The 27,041-nt window shown below is 41.1% G+C and overlaps 2 non-coding genes across 2 annotated transcripts; one reads left to right on the forward strand and one right to left on the reverse strand.

Annotated features, from left to right (window-relative positions):
* Positions 1–463: 463 nt before the first annotated feature.
* Positions 464–571, reverse strand: LOC130964423 (small nucleolar RNA R71). Its single transcript, XR_009080518.1, has one exon. It is a non-coding gene; the product is annotated as a small nucleolar RNA R71 (small nucleolar RNA).
* A 15,635-nt stretch (positions 572–16,206) lies between these two features.
* Positions 16,207–16,314, forward strand: LOC130964837 (small nucleolar RNA R71). The gene has a single exon (XR_009080906.1). It is a non-coding gene; the product is annotated as a small nucleolar RNA R71 (small nucleolar RNA).
* Positions 16,315–27,041: the final 10,727 nt, after the last annotated feature.

The raw sequence follows: 27,041 nt of genomic DNA on the forward strand, positions 1-27,041 counted from the left end.
AGCTAAAGCACAACTCTCTGTTGAGGACCTGACCGAATTCTTCAAGGAAGAAGAACCCATGGCAGCCGAAAACAACAACAATGCCAACAATGCAAGGAAGGTGCTGGGTGACTTCACTGCACCTACTCCTGATTTCTATGGGAGAAGCATCTCTATCCCTGCCATTGGAGCAAACAACTTTGAGCTTAAGCCTCAATTAGTTTCTCTAATGCAACAGAATTGCAAGTTCCATGGACTTCCAATGGAAGATCCTCATCAGTTCTTAGCTGAATTCTTGCAAATCTGTGACACAGTCAAGACTAATGGGGTTGACCCTAAGGTCTACAGACTGATGCTATTCCCTTTTGCTGTAAGAGACAGAGCTAGAATATGGTTGGATTCTCAACCTAAAGAAAGCCTGGACTCTTGGGAAAAGCTAGTCAATGCCTTCTTGGCAAAGTTCTTTCCACCTCAAAGATGGAGTAAGCTTAGAGTGGAAGTCCAAACCTTCAGACAGAAGGATGGAGAATCCCTCTATGAAGCTTGGGAAAGATACAAACAATTAATCAGAAGATGTCCCTCAGACATGCTTTCTGAATGGAGCATCATAGGTATTTTCTATGATGGTCTCTCTGAACTATCCAAGATGTCTTTGGATAGCTCTGTTGGAGGATCTCTTCATCTGAAGAAGACGCCTGCAGAGGCTCAAGAGCTAATTGAAATGGTTGCAAATAACCAATTCATGTACACTTCTGAAAGGAATCCTGTGAACAATGGGACTAGTCAGAAGAAAGGAGTTCTTGAGATTGACACTCTGAATGCCATACTGGCTCAGAACAAGATATTGACTCAACAAGTCAATTTGATTTCTCAAAGTCTGTCTGGAATGCAAAATGCACCTGGCAGTGCTAAGGAAGCTTCATCTGAGGAAGAAGCTTATGATCCTGAGAACCCTTCAATGGAAGAGGTGAATTACCTAGGAGAACCCTATGGAAACACCTATAATTCTTCATGGAGAAATCACCCAAATTTCTCATGGAAGAATCAAGAGAGACCTCAACAAGGTTTCAATAACAATAATGGTGGAAGAAACAGGTTTAGCAATGGCAAGCCTTTTCCATCATCTTCTCAGCAACAGACAGAGAGTTCTAAGCAGAATACCTCTGACTTAGCAACAATGGTCTCTGATCTAATAAAGACCACTCAAAGTTTCATGAATGAAACAAGGTCCTCCATCAGAAATTTGGAAGGACAAGTGGGTCAGCTGAGCAAGAAAGTTACTGAACTCCCTCCTAGCACTCTCCCAAGTAATACAGAAGAAAATCCAAAAGGAGAGTGCAAAGCCATAAACATGGCCGAATATGGAGAGGAAAGAGAGGAGGTGGACGCCACTGAGGAAAACCTCAATGGGCGTGCACCAATCTCCTCTGAGTTCCCCAATGAGGAACCATGGGAATCTGAGGCTCAAAATGAGACCATAGAGATTCCATTGGACTTACTTCTGCCTTTCATGAGCTCTGATGAGTATTCTTCCTCTGAAGAGGATGAGTATGTCACTGAAGAGCAAGTTGCTAAATACCTTGGAGCAATCATGAAGCTAAATGACAAGTTATTTGGAAATGAGACTTGGGAGGATGAACCCCCTTTGCTCACCAAAGAACTGGATGACTTGTCTAGACAGAAATTACCTCAAAAGAGACAAGATCCTGGGAAGTTTTCTATACCTTGCACCATAGGCACCATGACCTTCAAGAAGGCCTTGTGTGACTTAGGGTCAAGTGTAAACCTCATGCCCCTCTCTGTAATGGAGAAATTAGGGATCTTTGAGGTGCAAGCTGCAAAAATCTCATTGGAGATGGCAGACAACTCAAGAAAACAAGCTCATGGACTTGTAGAGAATGTTTTGGTAAAAGTTGAAGACCATTACATCCCTACTGATTTCGTAGTCCTAGAAACTGGGGAGTGCATGGATGAATCCATCATCCTTGGCAGACCCTTCCTAGCCACAGCAAAGGCTGTGATTGATGTTGATAGAGGAGAGTTGATCATTCAAGTGAATGAAGAATCCTTGGTGTTTAAAGCCCAAGGACATCCCTCTATCATCATGGAGAGGAAGCATGAAGAGCTTCTCTCAAAACAGAGCCAAGCAGAGCCCCCACAGTCAAACTCTAAGTTTGGTGTTGGGAGGCCACAACCAAACTCTAAGTTTGGTGTTGAACCCCCACATACAAACTCTAAGTTTGGTGTTGGGAGGTTCCAACACGGTTCTGAGTATCTCTGAGGCTCCATGAGAGTCCTCTGTCAAGCTAATGACATTAAAGAAGCGCTTGTTGGGAGGCAACCCAATGTTTTATAGTTAACTATTTTCTTTTGTTATTTTATCTTTTTTGTAGGTTGATGATCATAAGAAGACACAAAAACAATGAAAAAAGCAAAAACAGAATGAAAAATAGGAAGAAAAACAGCACACCCTGGAGGAAGATGCTGCTGGCGTTTAAACGCTAGTAAGCCTAGCAGTTGGGCGTTTAACGCCCAGTCTGGCACCATTCTGGGCGTTTAACGCCAGAAAGGGGCACCAGACTGGCGTTAAACGCCAGAAAAGGGCTAGAACCTGGCGTTAAACGCCAGGAATGGGCACCAGCCCGGCGTTTAACGCCAGAAATGGCTCAAAACGTGAATTTTGATGCCATTTGGTGCAGGGATGACTTTTCCTTGACACCACAGGATCTGTGGACCCCACAGGACCCCACCATCACTCTCTCTCTTCTTCCCCCATTCACCAATCACCTCAACACCTCTTCCCCAAAAACCCTTCACCTATCAAATCCCATCTTTCTCTTCACCACTCACATCCATCCTTCATAAAACCCCACCAACCTCACCCTTCATTTTCACACAACCTAAACACCACTTCTCTCCCTCTTTGGCCGAACACACCACCATCTCCCTCTTCTTCATTTCTTCTTCTTCTACTCTCTTCTTTCTTCTTTTGCTCGAGGACGAGCAAACATTTTAAGTTTGGTGTGGTAAAAGCGTTGCTTTTTTGTTTTTCCATAACCATTTATGGCATCCAAGGCCGGAGAAACCTCTAGAAAGAGGAAAGGGAAGGCAAAAGCTTTCACCTCCGAGTCATTGGAGATGGATAGGTTCATCTCAAGGGTGCATCAAGACCACTTCTATGAAGTTGTGGCCTTGAAGAAGGTGATCCCCGAAGTCCCCTTTTCACTCAAAAAGGGTGAATATCCGGAGATCCGCCATGAGATCCGAAGAAGAGGTTGGGAAGTACTTACCAACCCCATTCAACAAGTCGGAATCTTGATGGTTCAAGAGTTCTATGCCAATGCATGGATCACCAAGAACCATGACCAAAGTGTGAACCCGAATCCAAAGAATTATCTCACTATGGTTCGGGGGAAATACTTGGACTTTAGTCCGGAGAGTGTGAGGGTGGCGTTCAACTTGCCTATGATGCAAGGAGATGAGCATCCTTACACAAGAAGGGTCAACTTTGATCAAAGGTTGGACCAAGTCCTCACAATCATATGTGAAGAGGGCGCACAATGGAAGCAAGATTCAAGAGGAAAGCCGGTTCAATTGAGAAGGCATGACCTCAAGCCCGTGGCTAGAGGATGGTTAGAGTTCATACAACGCTCAATCATCCCCACTAGCAACCGGTCCGAAGTTACCATAGACCGGGCTATCATGATCCATAGCATCATGATTGGAGAAGAAGTGGAAGTTCATGAGGTCATAGCCCAAGAACTCTACAAGGTGGCGGATAAGTCCTCTACCTTAGCAAGGTTAGGCTTTCCTCACCTCATTTGTCACCTCTGTTATTCAGTTGGAGTTGACATAAAGGGAGATACCCCCATTGATGAGGACAAGCCCATCACCAAGAAAAGGATGGAGTACACAAGAGACCCCTCTCATCAAGAGATCCCTGAGATACCTCAATAAGTAGCTGTGTTCAAGAATCATCATACTTAACTAGGAGAATCAATAACACTATCTGGATTCTGAGTTCCTAAAGAAGCCAATCATTCTGGATTTCAAAGGATAGAGTGAGATGCCAAGACTATTCAGAGGCAAAAAGCTAAAAGCCCCGCTCATCTAATTAATACTGATCTTCATAGATGTTTTTGGAGTTCATTGCATATTCTCTTCTTTTTATCTTATTTGATCTTCAGTTTCTTGGGGACAAGCAACAATTTAAGTTTGGTGTTGTGATGAGCGGATAATTTATACACTTTTTGGCATTGTTTTTAGTATGTTTTTGGTATGATCTAGTTAGTTTTTAGTATATTTTTATTAGTTTTTAGTTAAAATTCACTTTTCTGGACTTTACTATGAGTTTGTGTATTTTTCTGTGATTTCAGGTATTTTCTGGCTGATATTGAGGGACCTGAGCAAAAATCTGATTCAGAGACCAAAAAGGACTGCAGATGCTGTTGGATTCTGACCTCCCTGCACTCGAAGTGGATTTTCTGGAGCTACAGAAACCCAATTGGCGCGCTCTCAACGGCGATGGAAAGTAGACATCCTGGGCTTTCCAGAAATATATGATAGTCCATACTTTGCCCAAGATTCGATGGCCCAAACCGGCGTTCAAAATCACCTCAAGAAATCCCAGCGTTAAACGCTGGAACTGGCACCCAAATGGGAGTTAAACGCCCAAACTGGCACCAAAGCTGGCGTTTAACTCCAAGAAGAGTCTCTACACGAAAAATGCTTCATTGCTCAGCCCAAGCACACACCAAGTGGGCCCGGAAGTGGATTTTTATGTCATTTACTCATTTCTGTATACCTTAGGCTACTAGTTCTTATAAGTAGGACCTTTTACTATTGTATTAGAGAAGAGACTTTGGTAGCTATCTTCGTTTTGTATGCTATCTTAGATCATTGGGAGGCTGGCCATTCGGCCATGCCTAGACCTTGTTCTTATGTATTTTCAACGGTGGAGTTTCTACACACCATAGATTAAGGTGTGGAGCTCTGCTGTACCTCGAGTATTAATGCAATTACTATTGTTCTTCCATTCAATTCCGCTTGTTCTTTATCCAAGATATCACTTGTTCTTCAACATGATGAAGGTGATGATTGACGCCCATCACTATTCTCACTCATGAACAAGGTGACTGACAACCATTCTTGTTCTACAAGCATCTGAGACTTAGTGAATATCTCTTGGATTCCTGATTGCACGATGCATGGTTGATCGCCTGACAACCGAGTGCTCGCCTGACAAACGAGCCAACCATTCTGTGAGATCAGAGTCTTCGTGGTATAGGCAAGAACTGATGGCGGCATTCAAGAGAATCCGGAAGGTCTAACCTTGTCTGTGGTATTCTGAGTAGGATTCAATGATTGAATGACTGTGACGTGCTTCAAACTCCTAGCAGGCTAGGGCGTTAGTGACAGACGCAAAAGTATCAATGGATATTATTCCGGCCTGAACGAGAACCGACAGATGATTAGCCTATGCTGTGACAGAGCATCAGGGACGTATTTTCACTGAGAGGATGGGAGGTAGCTGCTGACAACAGTGAAACCCTACATGAGCTTGCCATGGAAAGGAGTAAGAAGGATTGGATGAAGGCAGTAGGAAAGCAGAGAGACGGAAGGGAAGGCATCTTCATGCGCTTATCTGAAGTTCCTACCAATGAATTACATAAGTATCACTATCTTTATCTTTTATGCTATTTTCGTTCATCATCATATACATTTGAGTTTGCCTGACTAAGATTTACAAGATGACCATAGCTTGCTTCAATACTAACAATCTCCGTGGGATCGACCCTTACTCACGTAAGGTATTACTTGGACGACCCAGTGCACTTGCTGGTTAGTTGTGCGAAGTTGTGTAATGCCATGGAATTGAACTACCAAGTTCTTGGAGTTCATGACCGGGGATTATGAGAGTTGTGAAAAAGTATTGTTCACAATTTCGCGCACCACATAACAACCTCTCTCAACACATATACCAAAGCCAACCTAACCATTCTCATCCCTCCATTCTCAACTCACTATCACCTTCTGATGACAGACTCTCAAGGATTGAGAACTTACTTGAAAGCATATGCAAAGAGATCCAAGACAGTAAAGCATTCCGAGAAGAAGTGCAACAGAATCAAGATGCTGCCATCAAGAAACTTGAGACACAAATTGGGTACCTATTCAAGCAGATTCCCAGCCACAACCTTTGCAGCGATACTAACTCAAACCAAAGGGAGGAGTGTCAAGCTATCACCCTCAGAAGTGGGAAAGAATTAAAGGAATCCTCCCAGAAACCACAAGAAGAGGGCTCAAATGAAAAAGAATCAAAGCAAGATGGAGCTCAAGCTTCCATTGCAAGTTCGCAAAAAGAAGAAGGAATGCTGAAGCTAGACGCCCCAAGAGTTCCATACCCTCAGCAGTTGAGGACGAAGGGGGATGACAACCAATTCTTGAGATTTTTGGAAATCTTCAAGAAACTACAAATCAACATATCCTTTGCTGAAGCAATAGAACAAATGCCACTCTACGCCAAGTTTTTAAAGGAGCTAATGACTAAGAAGAGAAGCTGGAAGAACAACGAGACTATGATACTAACCGAAGAATGTAGTGCTATCATTCAGCATAAACTGTCCTAGAAATTGAAAGATCCTGGGAGCTTCTAGATCCCTTGTATTATAGGAGAAATCACAATAGAGAAGGCTTTATGTCACTTAGGAGCTAGCATCAACTTGATGTCAGTAGCTATGATGAGGAAGATGAAGATCGAGGAGGCTAAACCAACAAAAATGGCCTTACAACTGGCAGACCAATCGTTCAAGTTCCCCCATGGCGTAGTAGAAGATTTGCTGGTGAAAGTGGGAGATTTCATATTCCTGGTAGATTTTGTAGTGCTGGACATGCAAGAGGAAGCCAAGGCCTCCATCATCCTGGGAAGGCCGTTCTTAGCCACTGTTGGAGCTGTCATTGATGTCCAAAAGGGTGATCTCACCCTGAGATTACACAATGAAAAGATGACAATCAATGTGTTCAAGGCCATGAGTTACCCACCAGAACAATTGGGGGAATGTATGAGGTTAGACTCACTTGAAGAGGAAGTGCAGGAGAGTTTTGAAGAGGAAGAACCTGAAGAGTTAACAGAGGAGGAGTCAACATCTAGTGAAGAGGTTGCAACAACAGAGAACGCATACAAGGTGCACAAAAGGAAGAGAATGAAAAGATAGAGGCACCCAAACTTGAACTCAAAGCACTGCCACCCACTCTCAAATATGCATACTTAGGAAAGAATGAAAGTTACCCAGTAATCATAAACTCATCCCTCAGCCAAGATTAAGAGGATGAACTACTCCAAGTATTGCGAAAGCATAAGGATGCCATTGGATGGACCCTCGCTGACCTGAAGGGAATCAGTTCAGCCATATGCATGCACAAGATACTGTTGGAAGATGATGCCAAACCATCCATTCAATCCCAAAGGAGGCTTAACCCAATCATGAAGGAAGTGGTACAGAAAGAAGTTATGAAATTATGGCAGGGAGGAGTAATCTACCCGATCTTAGACAGCCCCTGGGTCAGCCCCGTGCATGTCGTGCCCAAAAAAGGAGGAATCACTGTAGTCCCCAATGAGAAGAACGAACTAATTCCAACAAGGACCGTCACAGGATGGCGGATGTGCATAGACTACCAAAAACTCAATGAGGCTACACGAAAGGATCATTTCCCCTCCCATTCATGGATCAGATGTTGGAAAGACTCGTAGGACATGCATATTATTGTTTTCTCGACGGCTATTTAGGATACAACCAAATAATGGTTGATCCCAGAGACCAAGAGAAAACCTCATTTACTTGCCCGTATGGAGTGTTTGCCTACCGGCGCATGCCATTTGGGCTATGTAATGCACCTGCGACTTTCCAACGTTGCATGCTTTCTATCTTCTCAGATATGATAGAGAAATTCATTGAAGTTTTTATGGATGATTTCTCGGTATTCGGAGATTCCTTTACTAGCTGCCTGAATCACCTAGCCTTGGTATTGAAAAGGTGCCAAGAGACCAATCTGGTCTTGAACTGGGAGAAATGTCACTTTATGGTGACAGGAGGAATAGTCATTGGCCATAAAGTTTCTAACCAAGGCATTGAGGTGGACAGGGCTAAGGTGGAACTTATTGAAAAACTTCCTCCACCTAGTGATGTCAAGGTAATTAGAAGTTTTTTAGGACATGCTGGCTTTTACAGAAGGTTTATTAAAGATTTTTCAAAGATAGCCAAGCCCTTGAGCAATCTCCTTGTATCCGACACACCATTTATCTTCGATGAAACATGCATGCTAGCATTCGAGAATTTAAAAAAGAGATTGTCCTCTGCTCCTATCATTTCCCCACCTGATTGGAACTTACCCTTTGAATTGACGTGTGATGCATCTGATTTTGCAGTTGGAGCAGTGTTAGGGCAGAGGAAAGATAACTTAGTCCATGTGATATACTATGCTAGCAAAGTCCTCAATGTTGCTCAAAGAAATTATACCACTACTGAAAAGGAGTTGCTAGCAATAGTTTTTGCATGTGACAAGTTCAGATCATACCTCATTGGTACTAAAGTGATTGTTTTCACAGATCACACAGCACTTAAATATTTGTTTGCCAAGCAAGAATCAAAACTAAGACTAATAAGATGGATCTTATTGTTGTAGGAATTCAATATTGAAATCAGAGATAAGAAAGGAGTGGAAAACAAGGTAGCAGATCACCTATCCAGAATCCGTCATGAGGAAGGTGGAACACATGATAGAAGTATGAACGAGCTCTTCCCTGATGAGCAATTGATGACAATTCACAAAGCACCATGGTTTGCAGACATTGCCAACTTCAAGGCAACCGGGGCCCTACCGCCAGGGATCAATAAACATCAAAAAAGAAAGCTCATAAATGATGCAAAATATTTTGTCTAGGATGAGCCATATCTCTTCAAGAAGTGTTCAGATGGAATCCTTAGAAGATGTGTCTCGGAAGAAGAAGGACGAGAGGTTCTATGGACTTGCCACGGCTCATGCTATGGAGGCCATTTTGGAGGGGACAGAACTGCAGCAAAGGTGTTACAAAGCGGATTCTTTTGGCCCACCCTTTTCAAGGATGCCAAAGAACTAGTAAAGAGCTGCAATGAATTCCAAAGATGTGGAAACTTGCCCAAAAAAAATGAGATGCCACAAAATTTCATCTTGGAACTGGAACTATTTGATGTGTGGGGAATCGATTTCATGGGACCATTCCCAACCTCATATTCAAACAAGTACATCTTGGTAGTAGTGGATTACGTTTCCAAGTGGGTAGAAGCTATTGCCACTCCAACAAATGATAACAAGATGGTCATGAACTTCCTCAAGAAGAACATCTTTAGCCGTTTTGGAGTCCCCCGAGCACTCATCAGTGATGGAGGTAGTCATTTTTATAACAGACCACTAGAAGCTCTCCTCCTACGATATGGGGTAAAACACAAGGTTGCCACACCTTACCATCCCCAAACAAGTGGGCAAACTGAGATACCCAACAGAGAGCTAAAAAGGATTTTGGAAAAGACTGTGGGTGCATCAAGAAAGGATTGGTCGAAAAAGCTGGACGATGCTCTTTGGGCATACCGAACAACATTCAAAACACCAATTGGAATGTCCCCATATCAACTGGTGTATGGAAAAGCTTGTCATTTACCACTGGAGCTGGAACACAAAGCTCTCTGGGCTCTCAAGATACTAAATTTTGACAGCATTGCTGCTGGTGCAAGGAGGATCTTGCAGCTGCAAGAGATGGAAGAATTTAGATCACAAGCCTATGAAAATTCCAAGATTTATAAAGAAAGGGCAAAGAGAAGACATGACCTGCATCTTGCACCCAGGAGTTTCGAAAAGGGGCAACAAGTACTCCTCTACAATTCCAAATTGAGACTGTTCCCAGAAAAACTCAAATCAAGGTGGTCCGGACCTTTTCTTGTCACAAAAGTCTCGCCATATGGACATATAGAAATCATGGATGAAAGTTTAGAGAGGACTTTCACTGTGAACGGACAAAGGCTGAAGCACTATATGGGCAACATGGGGGAAAACCCCAGAGTAAAGTATCATCTCAAGTAATGGAGGAATCGTCGAGTTAGCGACGCTAAAAGAGCGCTCTGTTGGGAGACAACCCAACCTGAGGTAGTTTCGTTTTCATTTTCATTTCAATAAAGATCACAAATTGTTTCCCCGGTATTGCGAGGAGCTAAGTTTGGTGTTCACACCAAAACAATCCAAGAGTGAAAGTGTAATTCTAAGTTTGGTGTTCTACCAACGATATTAGTTAGAATCACACTACACCCCCAAAACACATTGCTAGCTCCAACCAATCAGGGGAACCAATTAGCTGTAGTTTAGTCTTTAGTTAATAATAGTTTTGTTAACAACATGATATGAGGTTCTCTGCATGTATGCAAACTTTTGTACTGGGCAAGGAACTAAGTTTGGTGTTCACACACCAAATTCAGTTCAGAAGTTCACAAGCATACATGCAAGCTAACTATTTTTCAAGTGTTTCGGGAAACTTCCAATAACTTTGCAGGAACCTTATGAGGAAATGGTGCACCTTCATCCAAGGAAGTGAAGTAGCAAAGACTATGGATGATGACTGGCGTGCGAAATTGTGATCACTACAACTTCGCACAACTAACCAGCAAGTGCACTGGGTCGTCCAAGTAATAAACCTTACGCGAGTAAGGGTCGATCCCACGGAGATTGTTGGTATGAAGCAAGCTATGGTCACCTTGTAAATCTTAGTCAGGCAGACTCAAATGGGTATAGTGATATACGAATAAAGCATAAAGATAAAGATAGAGGTACTTATGTAATTCATTGGTAGGAACTTCAGATAAGCGTATGAAGATGCCTTCCCTTCCGTCTCTCTGCTTTCCTACTGTCTTCATCCAATCCTTCTTACTCCTTTCCATGGCAAGCTTATGTAGGGTTTCACCGTTGTCAGTGGCTACCTCCCATCCTCTCAGTGAAAATGTTCCTATGCTCTGTCACAGCATATGGCTAATCAGCTGTCGGTTCTCGGTCAGGCAGGAATAGAATCCAGTGATTCTTTTGCATCTGTCACTAACGCCCCGCCTGCTAGGAGTTTGAAGCATGTCACAGTCATTCAATCATTGAATCCTACTCAGAATACCACAGACAAGGTTAGACCTTCCGGATTCTCTTGAATGTCGCCATCAGTTCTCGCCTATACCACGAAGACTCTGATCTCACGGAATGGCTGGCTCGTTTGTCAGGCGATCAACCATGCATCGTGTATCAGGAATCCAAGAGATAAACACTAGAGCCTTGTTTGCTTGTAGAACAGAAGTGGTTGTCAGTCACTTTGTTCATAAGTGAAAATGATGATGAGTGTCACGGATCATCACATTCATCAAGTTGAAGAACAAGTGATATCTTGGACAAAGAACAAGCGGAATTGAATAGAAGAACAATAGTAATTGCATTAATACTCGAGGTACAGCAGAGCTCCACACCTTAATCTATGGTGTGTAAAAACTCCACCGTTGAAAATACATAAGAACAAGGTCTAGGCATGGCCGAATGGCCAGCCTCCCAAAGTGAGTTCAATCATAAAAACATGATCAAAAAGCTCTCTAATACAATAGTAAAAGGTCCTACTTATAGAAAACTAGTAGCCTAGGGTGTACAGAGATGAGTAAATGACATAAAAATCCACTTCCGGGCCCACTTGGTGTGTGCTTGGGCTGAGCAATGAAGAAATTTCGTGTAGAGACTCTTCTCGGAGTTAAACGCCAGCTTTTATGCCAGTTTGGGCGTTTAACTCCCATTTGGGTGCCAGTTCCGGCGTTTAACGCTGGGAATTCTGAGGGTGACTTTGAACGCCGGTTTGGGCCATCAAATCTTGGGCAAAGTATGGACTATCATATATTGATGGAAAGCCCAGGATGTCTACTTTTCAAAGCCGTTGAGAGCGCGCCAATTGGGTTTCTGTAGCTCCAGAAAATTCACTTCGAGTGCAGGGAGGTCAGAATCCAACAGCATCTGCAGTCCTTTTCAGTCTCTGAATCAGATTTTTGCTCAGGTCCCTCAATTTCAGCCAGAAAATACCTGAAATCACAAAAAAACACACAAACTCATAGTAAAGTCCAGAAAAGTGAATTTTAACTAAAAACTAATAAAAAGTATACTAAAAACTAACTAAAACTACTAAAAACATACTAAAAACAATGCCAAAAAGGGTACAAATTATCCGCTCATCACAACACCAAACTTAAATTGTTGCTTGTCCTCAAGCAACTGAAAATCAAATAAGATAAAAAGAAGAGAATATACTATAGACTCCAAATTATCAATGAAACTTAGCTCCACATTAGATGAGCGGGACTAGTAGCTTTTTTCCTCCGAACAGTTTTGGCATCTCACTTTATCCTTTGAAATTCAGAATGATTGGCTTCTTTAGAAACTCAGAATCCAGATAGTGTTATTGATTTTCCTAGTTAAGTATGATGATTCTTGAACACAGCTACTTATTGAGTCTTGGCCGTGGCCCAAAGCACTCTGTCTTCCAGTATTACCACCGGATACATACATGCCACAGACACATAATTGGGTGAACCTTTTCAGATTGTGACTCAGCTTTGCTAAAGTCCCCAATTAGAGGTGTCCAGGGTTCTTAAGCACACTCTTTTTGCCTTGGATCACAACTTTATTTCTTTCTTTTTCTTTTCTTTTTCTTTCTCCCCTTTTTTTTCGTTTTTCTCCTTCTTTTTTTTTGTATTCACTGCTTTTTCTTGCTTCAAGAATCATTTTTATGATTTTTTCAAATCCTCAGTAACATGTCTCCTTTTTCATCATTCTTTCAAGAGCCAACATTCATGAACCACAAATTCAAAAGACATATGGACTGTTCAAGCATACATTCAGAAAACAAAAAGTATTGCCACCACATCAAACTAATTAAGCTAGTTTTAAAGATGAATTTGAAATCCTGTACTTCTTGTTCTTTTGTGATTAAAAACAGTTTTCATTTAAGAAAGGTGATGGATTCATAGGACATTCATAACTTTAAGGCATAGACACTAAGACACCAATGATCATAAGACACAAACATAGACAAACATAAGCATGAAAATTTCGAAAAACAGGAAAATAAAGAACAAGGAGATTAAAGAACGGGTCCACCTTAGTGATGGCGGCTTGTTCTTCCTCTTGAAGGTCTTATGGAGTGCTTGAGCTCCTCAATGTCTCTTCCTTGTCTTTGTTGCTCCTCTCTCATGATTCTTTGATCTTCTCTAATTTCATGGAGGAGAATGGAGTGTTCTTGGTGCTCCACCCTTAGTTGTCCCATGTTGGAACTCAGTTCTCCTAGGGAGGTGTTGATTTGCTCCCAATAGTTTTGTGGAGGAAAGTGCATCCCTTGAGGTATCTCAGGGATTTCATGATGAGTGGGATCTCTTATTTGCTCCATCCTTTTCTTAGTGATGGGCTTGAGGTCATGCCTTCTCAGTTGAACCGGCTTTCCTCTTGAATCTCTCTTTCATTGAACGCCCTCTTCATAAATGTCTATGAGGACTTGGTCCAACCTTTGATCAAAGTTGACCCTTCTTCATGGCCACAACTTCATAGAAGTGGTCTTGATGCACCCTTGAGATGAATCTCTCCATCTCCCATGACTCGGAGGAGGAGGCTTTTGCCTTCCCTTTCCTCTTTCTAGAGGTTTCTCCGGCCTTGGATGCCATAAATGGTTATGGAAAAACAAAAAGCAATGCTTTCACCACACCAAACTTAAAAGGTTTGCTCGTCCTCGAGCAAAAGAAGAAAGAAGAGAGTAGAAGAAGAAGAAATGGAGGAGATGGAGGTGGCTTTGTGGTTCGGCCTTTATGGGTGGGTTTGGGTGGGAAAGTGGTTTAAATTTTGAATGGTGAGGTAGATGGGGTTTTATGAAGGATGGATGTGAGTGGTGAAGAGAAAGTGGGGTTTGATAGGTGAGGAGTTTTTGGGGAAGAGGTGTGAGGTGATTGGTGAATGAGTGAAGAAGAGAGAGGGTGGTGGGGTTGGTGGGGATCCTGTGGGGTCCACAGATCCTGTGGTGTCAAGGAAAAGTCATCCCTGCACCAAATGGCAAGCAAAATCATGTTTTGAGCCAATTCTGGCGTTAAACACCGGGCTGGTGCCCATTTCTGGCGTTTAACGCCAGGTTCTTGCCCTTTTCTGGCGTTTAACGCCAGTCTGGTGCCCCTTTCTGGCGTTAAACGCCCAGAATGGTGCCAGACTGGGCGTTAAACGCCCACCTGCTAGCCTTACTGGCGTTTAAACGGCAGTAAGTTCTTCCTCTAGGGTGTGCTGTTTTTCTTCCTGTTTTTCATTCTGTTTTTGCTTTTTCAATTGATTTTGTGACTTCTCATGATCATCAACCTACAAAAAACATAAAATAACAAAAGAAAATAGATAAAATATAACATTGGGTTGCCTCCCAACAAGCGCTTCTTTAATGTCAGTAGCTTGACAGAGGGCTCTCATGGAGCCTCACATTTTCTCAGAGCAATGTTGGAACCTCCCAACACCAAACTTAGAGTTTGAATGTGGGGGTTCAACACCAAACTTAGAGTTTGGTTGTGGTCTCCCAACACCAAACTTAGAGTTTGACTGTGGGGGCTCTGTTTGACTCTGATTTGAGAGAAGCTCTTCATGCTTCCTCTCCATGGTGATAGAGGGATATCCTTGAGCCTTAAACACAAAGGATTCTTCATTCACTTGAATGATCAGTTCGCCTCTATCAACATTAATCACAGCCTTTGCTGTGGCTAGGAAGGGTCTGCCAAGGATGATGGTTTCATCCATGCACTTTCCAGTCTCTAGGACTATGAAATCAGCAGGGATGTAATGGTCTTCAATCTTCACCAAAACATCCTCTACAAGTCCATGAGCTTGTTTTCTTGAGTTGTCTGCCATCTCTAATGAGATTCTTGCAGCTTGCACCTCAAAGATCCCTAGCTTCTCCATTACAGAGAAAGGCATGAGGTTTACACTTGACCCTAAGTTACACAGAGCCTTCTTGAAGGTCATGGTGCCTATGGTACAAGGTATTAAAAACTTCCCAGGATCTTGTCTCTTTTGAGGTAATTTCTGCCTAGACAAGTCATCCAGTTCTTTGGTGAGCAAAGGAGGTTCATTCTCCCAAGTCTCATTTCCAAATAACTTGTCATTTAGCTTCATGATTACTCCAAGGTATTTAGCAACTTGCTCTTCAGTGACATACTCATCCTCTTCAGAGGAAGAATACTCATCAGAGCTCATGAATGGCAGAAGTAAGTCCAATGGAATCTCTATGGTCTCATTTTGAGCCTCAGATTCCCATGGTTCCTCATTGGGGAACTCAATGGAGGTCAGTGCACGCCCATTGAGGTCTTCCTCAGTGGCGTTCGCTGCCTCTCCTTCCTCTCCAAATTCGGCCATGTTGATGGCCTTGCACTCTCCTTTTGGATTTTCTTCTGTGTTGCTTGGGAGAGTACTAGGAGGGAGTTCAGTAACTTTCTTGCTCAGCTGTCCCACTTGTGCCTCCAAATTCCTTATGGAGGACCTTGTTTCAGTCATGAAACTTTGAGTGGTTTTGATTAGATCAGAGACCATGGTTGCTAAGTCAGAGGGGTTCTGCTTAGAATTCTCTGTCTGTTGCTGAGAAGATGATGGAAAAGGCTTGCCATTGCTAAACCTGTTTCTTCCATCATTATTGTTGTTGAAACCTTGTTGAGGTCTCTGTTGATCCTTCCATGAGAAATTTGGGTGATTTCTCCATGAAGAATTATAGGTGTTTCCGTAGGGTTCTCCTAGGTAATTCACCTCTTCCATTGAAGGGTTCTCAGGATCATAGGCTTCTTCTTCAGATGAAGCATCCTTAGTACTGCTTGGTGCATTTTTCATTCCAGACAGACTTTGAGAAATCAAATTGACTTGTTGAGTCAATATTTTATTCTGAGCCAGAATGGCATTCAGAGTATCAATCTCAAGAACTCCTTTCTTCTGATTAGTCCCATTGTTCACAGGATTCCTTTCAGAAGTGTACATCAATTGGTTATTTGCAACCATTTCAATTAGCTCTTGAGCTTCTGCAGGCGTCTTCTTCAGATGAAGAGATCCTCCAGCAGAGCTATCCAAAGACATCTTGGACAGTTCAGAGAGACCATCATAGAAAATACCTATGATGCTCCATTCGGAAAGCATGTCAGAAGGACATTTTCTGATCAATTGTTTGTATCTTTCCCAAGCTTCATAGAGGGATTCTCCATCCTTCTGTCTGAAGGTTTGGACTTCCACTCTAAGCTTACTCAATTTTTGAGGTGGAAAAAACTTTGCCAAGAAGGCATTGACAAGCTTTTCCCATGAGTCCAGGCTTTCTTTAGGTTGTGAGTCCAACCCTGTCCTAGCTCTGTCTCTTACAGCAAAAGGGAATAGCATAAGTCTGTAGACTTCAGGGTCAACCCCATTAGTCTTGACAGTGTCACAGATTTGCAAGAATTCAGCTAAGAACTGATGAGGATCTTCCAATGGAAGTCCATGGAACTTGCAATTCTGTTGCATTAGAGAAACTAATTGAGGCTTAAGCTCAAAGTTATTTGCTCCAATGGCAGGGATAGAGATGCTTCTCCCATAGAAGTCGGGAGTAGGTGCAGTAAAGTCACCCAGCACTTTCCTTGCATTGTTGGCATTGTTGTTGTTTTCGGCTGCCATGTGTTCTTCTTGTTTAAAGATTTCTGTTAGGTCCTCTGTAGAGAGTTGTGCCTTAGCTTCTCTTAGCTTTCGCTTCAAGGTCCTTTCAGGTTCAGGGTCAGCTTCAACAAGAATGCTTTTGTCTTTGTTCCTGCTCATATGAAAGAGAAGAGAACAAGAAAATGTGGAATCCTCTATGTCACAGTATAGAGATTCCTTGAGGTGTCAGAGGAAAAGAAAAGTAGAGGACAGAAGTAGAAAATTCGAACTTATCAAAGAAGATGTAGTTCGAATTTTGCATTAAGGAATAATGTTAGTCCATAAATAGAAGGATGTGAGAGGAGGGAAGGTAATTTTCGAAAGTTAAGTAAAAGAATTTTGAAAACATTTTGAAAAACATTAATTAATTTTCGAAAATAAGAGTGGGAAAGAAATCAAGTTATTTTTGAAAAAGATTTTGAAATTAGAAGTCAAAAAGATTTGATTGAAAACTATTTTGAAAAATATGTGGTTAAGAAGATTTGATTGAAAAGTTATGGTTAAAAAAAATATGTGATTGAGAAGATATGATTTGAAAACAATTTTAAAAAGATTTGATTTTAAAAATTGATGACTTGCCTAACAAGAAAAGATATGATTCAAACATTAAGCCTTTCTCAACAGAAAAGGCAACATACTTGAAATGTTGAATCAAATCATTAATTGATGGCAAGTATCTTTGAAAAAGGAAAGAAATTGATTTTGAAAACATTTGATTGAAAAGATATGATTTGAAAAAGATTTGATTTTGAAAAACTTTGAAAACTTGAAAAAAATTGGTTTGAAAACAAAATCTTCCCTCTTGTGCCATCCTGGCGTTAAACGCCTAGAATGGTGCACATTCTGGCGTTTAACGCCCAAAACTATACCCTTTTGGGCGTTAAACGCCCAACCAGGTACCCTGGCTGGCGTTTAAACGCCAGTCTGTCCTTCTTCACTGGGCATTTTGAACGCCCAGCTTTTTCTGTGCAATTCCTCTGCTGTATGTTCTGAATCTTCAATTCTCTGTATTATTGACTTGAGAAGACACAAATTAAAAATATTCTTGGATTTTTAATAATCAAAATGCAACTAAAATCAAATAACAATGCATGCAAGACACCAAACTTAGCAGTTTGTATACTACTGACACTGACAAAATGAGAATGCATATGGAAAACAACAAAACACTCAAGTCAAGAGAATTCAAAGATCAGAGTAAGAAATAATCAAGAATTACTTGAAGATCTTTAAGACACATGAATGAATGCATGCAATTGACACCAAACTTAAGATGAGACTCTAGACCCAAACAAGAAACATAAAATAATTTTTTTGTTTTTATGATTTTATAAATTTTTTTGGATTTTTTTCGAAAATTATATGGAAAAGAAAAACAAAGGTATCAAAATTCTTAATGAGAATTCCAGGAATCATGCAATGTTAGTCTAAAGCTTTAGTCTAAAGGAATTAGACATGGCTAGCCAAGCTTCAGCAAGACATTGCATTCAAGAGCTAAATTGATGAGAATCAATCAGCTTTGGTGATGATAAGAACATCACCTTGAAACACTAGAATTCATTCTTAAGAACTCTGAAGAAAAATACCTAATCTAAGCAACAAGATGAACCGTCAGTTGTCCATACTCGAACAATCCCCGGCAACGGCGCCAAAAACTTGGTGTGCGAAATTGTGATCACTACAACTTCGCACAACTAACCAGCAAGTGCACTGGGTCGTCCAAGTAATAAACCTTACGCGAGTAAGGGTCGATCCCACGGAGATTGTTGGTATGAAGCAAGCTATGGTCACCTTGTAAATCTTAGTCAGGCAGACTCAAATGGGTATAGTGATATACGAATAAAGCATAAAGATAAAGATAGAGGTACTTATGTAATTCATTGGTAGGAACTTCAGATAAGCGTATGAAGATGCCTTCCCTTCCGTCTCTCTGCTTTCCTACTGTCTTCATCCAATCCTTCTTACTCCTTTCCATGGCAAGCTTATGTAGGGTTTCACCGTTGTCAGTGGCTACCTCCCATCCTCTCAGTGAAAATGTTCCTATGCTCTGTCACAGCATATGGCTAATCAGCTGTCGGTTCTCGGTCAGGCCGGAATAGAATCCAGTGATTCTTTTGCGTCTGTCACTAACGCCCCACCTGCTAGGAGTTTGAAGCACGTCACAGTCATTCAATCATTGAATCCTACTCAGAATACCACAGACAAGGTTAGACCTTCCGGATTCTCTTGAATGCTGCCATCAGTTCTCGCCTATACCACGAAGACTCTGATCTCACGGAATGGCTGGCTCGTTTGTCAGGCGAGCACTCGGTTGTCAGGCGATCAACCATGCATCGTGTATCAAGAATCCAAGAGATAAACACTAGAGCCTTGTTTGCTTGTAGAACAGAAGTGGTTGTCAGTCACTTTGTTCATAAGTGAGAATGATGATGAGTGTCACGGATCATCACATTCATCAAGTTGAAGAACAAGTGATATCTTGGACAAAGAACAAGCGGAATTGAATAGAAGAACAATAGTAATTGCATTAATACTCGAGGTACAGCAAAGCTCCACACCTTAATCTATGGTGTGTAGAAACTCCACCGTTGAAAATACATAAGAACAAGGTCTAGGCATGGCCGAATGGCCAGCCTCCCAAAGTGAGTTCAATCATAAAAACATGATCAAAAAGCTCTCTAATACAATAGTAAAAGGTCCTACTTATAGAAAACTAGTAGCCTAGGGTGTACAGAGATGAGTAAATGACATAAAAATCCACTTCCGGGCCCACTTGGTGTGTGTTTGAGCTGAGCAATGAAGAAATTTCGTGTAGAGACTCTTCTTGGAGTTAAACGCCAGCTTTTATGCCAGTTTGGGCGTTTAACTCCCATTTGGGTGCCAGTTCCGGCGTTTAACGCTGGGAATTCTGAGGGTGACTTTGAACGCCGATTTGGGCCATCAAATCTTGGGCAAAGTATGGACTATCATATATTGCTGGAAAGCCCAGGATGTCTACTTTCCAACGCCGTTGAGAGCGCGCGAATTGGGCTTCTGTAGCTCCAGAAAATCCACTTCGAGTGCAGGGAGGTCAGAATCCAACAGCATCTGCAGTCCTTTTCAGTCTCTGAATCAGATTTTTGCTCAGGTCCCTCAATTTCAGCCAGAAAATACCTGAAATCACAGAAAAACACACAAACTCATAGTAAAGTCCATAAAAGTGAATTTTAACTAAAAACTAATAAAAAGTATACTAAAAACTAACTAAAACTACTAAAAACATACTAAAAACAATGCCAAAAATGGTACAAATTATCCGCTCATCAATGACAAAGAGGAGGGCAACTAGAAACCATCACTCGAAGGTTGTATTGTTACTTAATTCCATGTACTGAGAATGTTAAAATTGGAAGCCCAAATACACCTTTGATTAATAGTTACTCGTTAGTTGGAACCTTTTCAATTCTATTTTTTAGTTTCTCACAGCTTAGGTCTATGTTTGCTAGTCTGAATGTCACTACATCTTTTCCTTACTTAATTGTATGCTTGACCTTTTTAATCAAATAAAAAGAGAATGAGTGTTTTATAAAGGACCAGAGTGGAGTTCATATTATGGAGTAAGTTCCTAAGTTTGTGGTGTAATCATAAGTTAGCTAAGTTGGTTCACCAACAAGGTGGGAAGACAACTATCTGTCATGAATCCTATGCTTTTAACACACCCCATGAGGCTACTTAAATAACAAGATCCTAATAAGAAAAAGGGAAAGAACAATCAAAGTTGAAGAATAAAAGAAAATAGCAAGAAAAGAGGCTAGGTACCACGGGTTTGAGTCTTGAGGAATGTGTCTGTGGTGTTCTTGTACCAAGGATCTACTTGGATTACTAAGCTCTCAAGGGTGCTTTATCACCTGGTAACTTGGGTTAACTAACCCGGGATTATCAGCTGAAAGTCCACTATCAAGAGCAATCTTTGCTACAGAACATTTAGTAGCCCAAAGAGGTGCTGGACACCAAGACCTCAAGGAAAGAAAATAAACAAACCATGTGTCTGTGGTGTGTATGTATGGGGGAGAGACTTGAGAAAGTAAGTCCTTAGGGGTGTTTCAACACCTAGCACCTTGAACCAACTGGTTCGGGAGTGTTGGCTGAAAGCTTTTTCTAAAGAGTTGCCCCCTTACAGAGCACTTAGCCCAAGAACACAAATAAGCCCTGAAATGACAACAAAAGGATCAATGAATAAAAGTCTCATGGGATGCAATCAAGTGAGTATTCTAGGACATGATAAAGGTCTGAAAGCCAATAAAGGAATGAACCTAAGTTGCTATGCATGAAACCACCATAAAACCAGGGACATGACTTCCACAAGAATGACTCATTTATCTTAGAATTCCATTCATTATTCTCTTGTTCTAGTACTTGCTTAGGGACAAGCAAGCTTTAAGTTTGGTGTTGTGATGCCAGGGCATTTTGGCCAGTTTCACTGACCTTTCTTTACTGTTTTTAGGGTAGTTTCATGCATTTTCTTAAGAAATAAGCTAGTTTTGGGTGGATATTCACTTATTGATTCAAGCATACATTGTGCACTTTACATGATTTCATGAGAATTTTGCATGAATTGTATGAGAAATTGGATGATGCATGTCTCATGACTTGGATTAGAACTTTGATGCACTTTGCTGCTTGATTTCAGGACAAGGGAAGCAAAGAAAAACCACGTTAGCATTCACGTTAGTTCAACTAACGTGACCACGTGACCTCTAACTTGGAATGGGAGCTAGCTTGCAAAGTAGTGAGAAAGGTAATCGCCAATAACGCCCTCGAAGCCATCATAGCCCACATTAAGAGTCACGTTAACTAAGTTAACGTGAACTCTAACGTGGAAGAAGACAATAAGGCCAATGTTAGTGACACTCTCCTTTGTCACTAACGTTGGACCAAGCTCATAATTAGCCATGTTAGTTGCCACGTTAACTTAGTTAACGTGGACTCTAACGTTAAGAAGCAAAAGAGAAGCCAACGTTAGTGACATTCACCTTTATCACTAACGTTGGCCAAGCCTCCATGAGCCACGTTAACTCCCACGTTAACTTAGTTAACGTGGAAGCTAACGTGGAGAGAGCAATTGATTGCTAACGTTAGTGACACTTATCTTTGTCACTAACGTTGGGGTGAACCACCAAGAGCCACCATGAGCAACGTTAACTCCCACGTTAACTTTGTTAATGTGGAAGCTAACGTGCATAAAGAGATGATAAGCCAACGTTAGTGACACTCACCTTTGTCACTAACGTTGGAGATGGCTAGCATGACTATGTTAGACGCTACGTTAACTTAGTTAACATGGACTCTAACGTGGGAAGTAGGGGCACATTGGAACGTTAGTGACAAAGGTAAGTGTCATTAATGCTCTCGAAGAATTGGCATTGCTACGTTAGAAGCCACATTAACCTAGTTAACGTGGACTCTGACGTAAGGAGAAGGGGTGACTCACCACGTTATTGGGAAAGGTAAGTCCCAATAACATATGCGAATGACCAAGAGGCAACGTTAGTGGTCACGTTAGTGCCACTAACGTTGAAGTCAACGTGATCATATTTGGGTTAGGAACGTTAGTGAAAAAGGTGATTGTCACTAACGTTCTCGAACCCACACTCTCACTTAACGTTGACACCACTAACGTCCTAAGCCAAAGTCCCTGCTTACTTCACCTTTTCTCTCTGCAAGCAAAGCTAAGCCCAATGAAGAGGATAACTGCTTCAAACTCAAGATCCAGAGGCCCATACCCAAGACTTGAAGAGCCAACTAGAAGATCAGAAGAGTAGTATATATAGGAGTAGCTTTGAATTAGAATGGGGTTGGAAACTTTAGGAGCCTTGGGCATAGAACTACTCTCTGTATTTTACTTTCTCTGCAACTTCTAGCTTTACTTTCATGATGTATTCTCCATCTTTGTTTTCAATTTCCAGAGCTATGAACAACTAAACCCATTTCATTGGGTTAGGGAGCTCTGCTGCAATTTGATGGATCAATATTAGTTTTCAATCTTCTTCTTCTATCTTTTCTCTTGATTTTACTAGAAAGCTTTCAATCTTCATCCAATTGGGTAGTTATCTTGGAAAAGAAACTTTTCATACTTGGATCTCTTCGGAACCTTGGAAGAGGAATGAAGAGATCATGCTAGAAACGCTTTCTCATGCTGGACCAAATTGGGTTTGGATGGATATGTGACTATAATCCTACCAATACTTGATTTGGGAATGCATGTGGTATAATCAGTGACCATACTTCATCTCTTCTCATGAGCAATTGACCAAGGAATTGGCTATTGATCAAGATTTGAGAGATTGGATTACCAAGGAATTGGAATTCGATCACTTAAGATTGCCAAGGAGATCAATGAATGCATTGATTGAGGAAGAGATGAAAATGAATTTGATCCGGAGAATGCAACACCTCCTAAGCCCAATGAACTCCCATTTCTGATCTTACCAATTCTCTTTAATTTCTGCCATTTACTTTTATGAGCATTTCCCCATTCCCATTTAAGATTCTGCAATTTACTTTCTGCCATTTACATTCAGCTCTTTATTTCTAGCATTTACTTTTTCTGCTATTTACTTTTCTGCAATTTAATTTTCTGCAAATCTCAAATCAAATTCTGGTTCGCTCAACTAGAACATTCCTCTAATTAAAGTTGTTTGATCAATCAATCTCTGTGGGATTCGACCTCACTCTATAGTGAGTTTTTACTTGACGACAATTCGGTACACTTGCCGAAGGAAATTTGTTGAGAGACAAGTTTCCGTACATCATTGAGTAACCTTGATTCATTGGGTCTCAATGAATTGGTGATTTGAGAACCCTTGGTGATAAACTTGATAGCCATTGACACTAGCCTACTACTAGGTTAATTAGTAGTGAGGTTAGACCTTATGGGTTGATGTTGATCAAGCCATTTGACGTACCTCAAGCTTAGGAGTAGATTATACGTACTTAAAGCTTTTGGAGGTAGACTTAATGAGCTTGGTTCCTCATAATTATCAATATTTGGTTTGTGGACAAGGATGGTGACCTCAATTACCTTTGTCTAACCAAGAGTACTTTTCTATTTCTTTTGTTAGTTCATTGTTCATTTACTTTCTTGTTATTTACTTTTCTTGTAAAAAATATAAAATCAAACCCCCTTGCATCCTCATAGCCAATAATTGAGCATTTCATTGCAATTCTTTGTGAGATGACCCGAGTTCACATACTTTGTTAATTCTTATTTGGGGTTTGTACTTGTGACAAACAAAATATTTTTGTATGAAAGGATTATTGATTGGTTTAGAAACTATACTTCACAACGAGACCCCATTAGATAAATTCTAAAACGTCAAGAATTCGTTCATCAAAATGAACATGAAATTGAAACTAGATCTAAGATGAAATTAACCTAATCTAACCTAAATCTAGAGAGAAGAGGGAGCTTCTCTCTCTAGAAACTAACCTACATGATGCTATACTACCAAACAATTGCTCCTCCCTTGCCCAAGCTTGAATTCTGCATGAAATAGCCTTAGAAATGAGTTGGATTGGGCCCAAAGTGCTTCAGAAATCGCTGGGGGCGATTTCACTTTAGTGGGCCATGAGCAGTTTTGGCGCGCACGCGTATATGCCACTTGCGTGCCCCTATACGCGAAGCAACTGATGAGCGGATAATTTGTACCCTTTTTGGCATTGTTTTTAGTATGTTTTTAGTAGTTTTAGTTGAGTTCTTAGTATATTTTCATTAGTTTTTAGTTAAAATTCACTTTTCTGGACTTTACTATGAGTTTGTGTGTTTTTCTGTGATTTCAGGTATTTTCTGGCTGAAATTGAGGGACCTGAGCAAAAATCTGATTCAGAGATTGAAAAGGACTGCAGATGCTGTTGGATTCTGACCTCCCTGCACTCGAAGTGGATTTTCTGGAGCTACAGAAGCCCAATTGGCGCTCTCTCAACGGCGTTGGAAAGTAGACATCCTGGGCTTTCCAGCAATATATGATAGTCCATACTTTTCCCAAGATTTGATGGCCCAAACTGGCGTTCAAAGTCACCCTCAGAAATCCCAGCGTTAAACGCCGGAACTGGCACCTAAATGGGAGTTAAACGCCCAAACTGGCATAAAAGCTGGCGTTTAACTCCAAGAAGAGTCTCTACACGAAATTGCTTCATTGCTCAGCCCAAGCACACACCAAGTGGGCCCGGAAGTGGATTTTTATGTCATTTACTCATCTCTGTACACCCTAGGCTACTAGTTTTCTATAAGTAGGACCTTTTACTATTGTATTACAGAGCTTTTGATCATGTTTTTATGATTGAACTCACTTTGGGAGGCTGGCCATTCGGCCATGCCTAGACCTTGTTCTTATGTATTTTCAACAGTGGAGTTTCTACACACCATAGATTAAGGTGTGGAGCTCTGCTGTACCTCGAGTATTAATGCAATTACTATTGTTCTTCTATTCAATTCCGCTTGTTCTTTGTCCAAGATATCACTTGTTCTTCAACTTGATGAATGTGATGATCCGTGACACTCATCATCATTCTCACTTATGAACAAAGTGACTGACAACCACTTCTGTTCTACAAGCAAACAAGGCTCTAGTGTTTATCTCTGGGATTCCTGATACACGATGCATGGTTGATCGCCTGACAACCGAGTGCTCGCCTGACAAACGAGCCAGCCATTCCGTGAGATCAGAGTCTTCGTGGTATAGGCGAGAACTGATGACGGCATTCAAGGGAATCCGGAAGGTCTAACCTTGTCTGTGGTATTCTGAGTAGGATTCAATGATTGAATGACTGTGACGTGCTTCAAACTCCTAGCAGGCGGGGCGTTAGTGACAGACGCAAAAGAATCACTGGATTCTATTCCGGCCTGACCGAGAACCGACAGCTGATTAGCCATATGCTGTGACAGAGCATAGGAACATTTTCACTGAGAGGATGGGAGGTAGCCACTGACAACGGTGAAACCCTACATAAGCTTGCCATGGAAAGGAGTAAGAAGGATTGGATGAAGACAGTAGGAAAGCAGAGAGACGGAAGGGAAGGCATCTTCATACGCTTATCTGAAGTTCCTACCAATGAATTACATAAGTACCTCTATCCTTATCTTTATGTTTTATTCATACATCACTATATCCAATTGAGTCTGCCTGACTAAGATTTATAAGGTGACCATAGCTTGCTTCATACCAACAATCTCCGTGGGATCGACCCTTACTCGCGTAAGGTTTATTACTTGGACGACCCAGTGCACTTGCTGGTTAGTTGTGCAAAGTTGTGTTTATGCCATGGTATTGAGCACCAAGTTCTTGGGGCCATTACTAGGGATTATTTGAGTTGTGAAAAGTAGTGATCACAATTTCGCACACCAAGTTTTTGGCGCCGTTGCCGGGGATTGTTTTGTGTATGGACAACTGACGGTTCATCTTGTTGCTTAGATTAGGTATTTTTCTTCAGAGTTCTTAAGAATGAATTCTAGTGTTTCAGGGTGATGTTCTTATCATCACCAAAGCTGATTGATTCTCATCAATTTAGTTCTTGAATGCAATGTCTTGCTGAAGCTTGGCTAGCCATGTCTAATTCCTTTAGACTAAAGCTTTAGACTAACATTGCATGATTCCTGGAATTTTCATTAAGAATTTTGATACCTTTATTTTCTTTTCCACTTAATTTTTGAAAAAAAAAACACAAAAAAAATTACAAAATCATAAAATCCAAAAATTTCTTGTTTGAGTCTAGTGTCTCATCTTAAGTTTGGTGTCAATTGCATGCATTCATTCATGTGTCTTAAGGATCTTCAAGTAATTCTTGATTATTTCTTACTCTAATCTTTTAATTCTCTTGACTTGAGTGTTTTGTGTGTCTCATATGCATTCTCATTAGTGTCAGTAGTATACAAACTGCTAAGTATGGTGTCTTGCATGCATTGTTATTTGATTTTAGTTGCATTTTGATTAATTAAAAATCCAAAAATATTTTTAATTGTGTCTTCTCAAGTCAATAATACAGAGAATTGAAGATTCAGAACATACAGCAGAGGAATTGCACAGAAAAAGCTGGGCATTCAAAACGCCCAGTGAAGAAGGACAGACTGGCGTTTAAACGCCAGCCAGGGTACCTGGTTGGGCGTTTAACGCCCAAAAGGGTATAGTTTTGGGCATTAAACGCCAGAATGTGCACCATTCTGGGCGTTTAACGCCAGGATGGCACAAGGGGGAGGATTTTGTTTTCAAATCAATTTTTTTTCAAGTTTTCAAAGTTTTTCAAAATCAAATCTTCTTCAAATCATATCT

This window comes from Arachis stenosperma, chromosome 2 (genome assembly GCF_014773155.1).
Source record: "Arachis stenosperma cultivar V10309 chromosome 2, arast.V10309.gnm1.PFL2, whole genome shotgun sequence".
NCBI classification, from domain to species: domain Eukaryota; kingdom Viridiplantae; phylum Streptophyta; class Magnoliopsida; order Fabales; family Fabaceae; genus Arachis; species Arachis stenosperma.